This window comes from Apaloderma vittatum, unplaced genomic scaffold, assembly GCF_000703405.1.
Source record: "Apaloderma vittatum isolate BGI_N311 unplaced genomic scaffold, ASM70340v1 scaffold12399, whole genome shotgun sequence".
In the NCBI taxonomy this organism is placed as follows: domain Eukaryota; kingdom Metazoa; phylum Chordata; class Aves; order Trogoniformes; family Trogonidae; genus Apaloderma; species Apaloderma vittatum.
Window position 1 is genome coordinate 956 of NW_009733572.1, and position 4,672 is coordinate 5,627.

Here is a 4,672-nt window from a genome sequence, read left to right on the forward strand (position 1 = left end):
AAACTGCTAAAGCGTAAAGAAATGTCCCTCAGAACTGCTCTTCAGACACAAATGGCATTTCCGGCACTCAGATGCTTCCCTGTGCAATACGATGCTTCGGTCTGAAGCACTGAAGCCCATCCTGAAATGCTTTATGCTAAAACAATCTACAATTTCAATAATTTTGGAAGATTTAAAAATAAAATACGTTTACTGATTCCCCGTAACTGCCAAAGTCGGGCAGAAGGGGAAGTATTCTGCACTCTCTTTGCAGAGGTCAGGAAATCGAAGCAGATAGGAGCACATCTTGTTTTTTTCTGGCTTCGCAGAAAAATGTGTCAGAAGCTTTTCCTGACACAACTCCCCAAAGAAGGAACTCCGTTTACCTGGATCGCAAAGTCTATGAGTCCATTGATATTCAGCGCGGGCTCCATGAGATCAAAGATGAGCTGTATGTGGTGAGCCAGGGGAAGATGATACGACGTTCCTGAGGCAAAACTCGTTATCTGCTCGAGGACATTGCTGGAGATCTGTGAAAATACATGTTCAACAGCCCCACGGTCACTGAGGGCTTTTCCGATACGCCAGCACTCCGAAAATCCCGCTGTGTGAGCAGCAACAGCAAGTGACAGCATCTGGCAGATAAAAGCCCTAACAAATCACACAGATCTATTACTCTGCGCGGCGGTCGTCATGCCCTTTTCTTTTCAAAACTGACAACAGAGAAAATGCTGCTCCGCTGCTTTACAGCTGAGAGTCAAACTGCTCTTAACATCAACAACACTGATTTTTATTCTGTGGGGTATTTCGCTTTAAAGAAGAGGCAAAATAATTGTTCTTTTTATCTTACTCCATCGTGATTTACTTTTTCTTATTGATAGTTTTCAAGTAATCAATAACACATTGTCCTGCACACAAAACATGTAATAAATTCATTCAGAAGAGCAGATCCAAAGATGTCTTATAAATTAATTATCAAACATATGCCACTTGTGCTTCTTGAGGAACTCTTCTGCCTTTGCACACTTAAAAGTGCTAACACAAACCAGGCTCGTCAATCAAAACATGCAAGAGATCGGTTAGTAAGTATCGAATTTACCAACAAGCCTAAACAATGCTGTTAATGGAAATATATGTAAAATTTATTTCAAACTTTTCATTAGTCACGACATCTATAATAATCCAGAAAGCTGCTTCTGGCAAAACAAATAAACAACCCCCCCAACTACAAAACCCAAGCAAACACCCAGAGATCGCCCACAGCAGGTATTTTAGAGGAAAAGGCAGCACTTTCTTCTCTTGCCTTTCAACCAGCAGGGCACCGAAAATTCCTGCTATACACAAGAGACCTCTAAAAACCTCGATTTGCTCCCTATTTGGTATCTCTCCAGCCGAACGCGCAAAGCCCCGCGGCGGCAGGCAGGAAGTACCTGAGCCGTCACCTGGTGCTGGTCGAAGTAGGAGAGCTGCTGCAGTTTGCTGAACACGGTCTCTAGGGTTGGAAAAGCCTCTTGTTTGGTCTTCCGGGCTTTCTGCCCTTCATCCCCAACTTCACAGAGGAAAAACGAGTTTGGTCATTTGACATTTAACGAGGCCCTAGTAGTTTTGCATTACTGCCGATTTAAAAGACAACAAAAATCTCAACAAGCTTTACTCCTGACTACCCAAGCGTCTGCTCGGCTCAGTTTTCCGGGGCCAAACACGCGGCACGGCACACAACAGCACCGGAACTACTTTGAGGTTATTCCAATGCAAGAAGGCGACACCCAAGAAAACCTGAAAACCAGCCACACGGTTTTACAGGGCTGTATCTTGTATTTATCTTTAGCCTAATGGTGGTGTTTGCAGCCCAGCTGCTGTGAGGGAAAGCAGCGATCTCCGCCGCGGGACCTGGGTCAGCGCCTCAGCCGGCCGCTGGAAGGGGACAAAAGCCAAACTCCGTGACCGACACACGCAGCTCTGGACAACCCGCCGAGCACCTCAGCGCTCCCCTGACCTCCGCAACCGGCCGCAGCGCTAAAGCATTTACCGCCCATCTCGGTGGTACTCTTCTTGTTCAGAATTTTGAGGATGTCTTTGGTAATCTTCTTCAGCTGATGCCTCGCTTCGTCACGCTCCTTGCCCACGCCATAAAGGAGAATCATGCGCTGGTTACACTCGTGACTTGAAGATTCATCCTGAAAAGACCAGATAGGAGGGAGGAGTCTTTTATTCTTTTCTCTCATCACCTGCAGAAAGCTGGCATGAGACACCCAGCCTGCCATAAACAACGACAAACGCTTCATCTCAGAAAGCATCTCCTCAGCGTGGAAGAAACAGCGGCAGAAGAACTCACTGAAGAGCAGGGTAAAAACACAGAGAGGAAAAACATCATCTGATGTTCTGATTTCTGTAAGGACATCTGTCAGAGGATGCGTACAGACACCTGTGCCCTGCAGTCAGGACAGAAGCCCGGAAACGGTGTGACACTTCTCTTACGATGTACAAACCACTGAAAAAAGATGCAGCCCAGCTCCTACGATTCTATTTTGCACATCCCAGAAAATGTTAAATATGTAGAGTTTATTTACATTGCAACTGGCTATATTTAGTCTTTCAATAAAATATGTCATACAGTGTTGATGCCCTGTGTATAACTTAGAACTTCGAGATCTGCTCTGCAAGTCATATAAGGTATAAATATTTTGTTCAGGAATATATTTACCTTCTCCAAACTAACCCGTTACTACTTCTTCCAACTACTTTAGAAGGTTTTGAAAAAATAAGGCTGTGTACAAAAATAAAACCAGGATCACATCACAAGGCAAAAAGGTAGCAGACGGGTGTGCAACTCTGTGCTCAGACAAGTTGTGCAGTCTCACAAAACACATGCTCCCTTTTAAAAATAGTCACTCAGTGGGCCAAGAGCAGGAAGTAAAGCTCTACTTATTTTTAAAAAATCCTATTTCTCTCTTTCTTCTAGAGGAGACAAAAGCAGAAGCACTGGGAGCGTCACCTGGAATTTGCAGCAGTCTGGCCAAGAAAGCAGCCGAAAGCCGGAGGGAGGTCTAAGTGTCCCAAGTGGGATGCCCGGCTGTTCCTCCAGCACCTCCTCGCCCCGGGGGGTTTACACCCAACACTGCCGCCCGCTCCTGCCCTGAGGAGTCAGAGGAACTGCAACCGATCCTCTCGCAGCAGCATCAGCCTCCCGCCGCGGGACACGTTTTGCTGCGCCTCGACAGCACCAGCGCGCTGCGGTAATCTTTGCGTTGGATCCTCTCTTGGGCTCTGGGGTGGGGGCAAGGTGTCTGATTTTGCATGCTTAAGGAACACTTATTTCATTAGGATTAGACTCGGCAGCTGAATCTATCACGTGCTCCAAAGCATAAGCCACTTTATTTCTATCTGGCAGACAGAATTAAAAGCTTTGTGTACCTGTAAGGGAGATGTTGAGGATGTCTGGGCCCTGGCTGACAAAGCATCGACTCCCCCAAGCGCCTTCCTTTACAAAGGCAGGCATCATACACAAATACAGCAATTGTTTTACAACTGCATCGCTACACACCTGAAAGTCACACCTTTCGAAATGCCCCATGCTGCCAGCTCCAAGCAGACCCGCTCTGATCAAGGTTTTTGGACCAGGAGTCACCATTTGTTACCGGTCAGGGGATGCCCCGCAGGTCAGGGCACCCTCTCGCCTCCGCAGTCCAAGAGGGCTCGGTGCCAGGCAGGGTCCCCGGGCTGGTGCCCGCCAGCATCCCCGCAGAGCAGGGACTGCAACCCTGAGCAGCTCCTGTGTGCTGGAGTGAGTCGGTGACAGCTCCAATCTGTTTGCCACATGGCACCAGTAAAGCAAGCGATTTAGGAAAACTACAGGATAAACTGTCAAGCTAGGAGTTAAAGGTCTATATGAATACCTACGTAAATACAGCTACGAATAACTTCAGATTTCACCAGCAACTGTGCAACTACTGAAGGAACAGATGCTGTTAGCTGTCCAGGTGCTCATACACAGGGTTGAAGAGCAGGTACGCCTCTCTCACTTCCTTCCCTTCGAAGCGACAGTGACTTTGCGGGGTGTCACATCCCCAGCTTGGGTACCCCGGTGCAACAGCAGCAGCCTGGGAGAGGCTGTTCCTGCGTCTGAGCAGGTGCAGGGAGAGGAAGGCAGAGATCAACTGCAAGGACAATCAAAAGCGAGGCTGAAACACCACCAGCGGGGGAGCCAGATGGCAGCCAGGCAGAGACACCCGAAAAAGCAGCATTTGGTTCCTTTTAGTTCAGACTGACTCTGAACGCTATCCCTTTCCATGCTGAGAAAGACAGAGAAAGGGGCATTTCCTCCTCCCCCGGGAAAAGAGAGGCAGTTTGGGCAGATGGGTGTCAGAGGAGCAAGACTGCTGCCCGGCCAGTGTGTGGGCCAGCTCCTCGCCCATCCTGGCAATGCTGGACTTGGGAAACCTGTGTGGGAAGCACAGGAGGTGGCTGCGATGGACGGGCAGGAGGCGGTTGGGATGGACGGGCAGGAGGCGGTTGGGACGGAAGGGCAGGAGGTGGCTGGGGTGGACAGGCAGGAGGTGGCTGGGGTGGACGGGCAGGAGGCGGTTGGGATGGACGGGCAGGAGGCGGTTGGGATGGACGGGCAGGAGGCGGTTGGGGTGGACGGGCAGGAGGCGGTTGGGGTGGACGGGCAGGGGGTGGGTGGGGGGGGGGG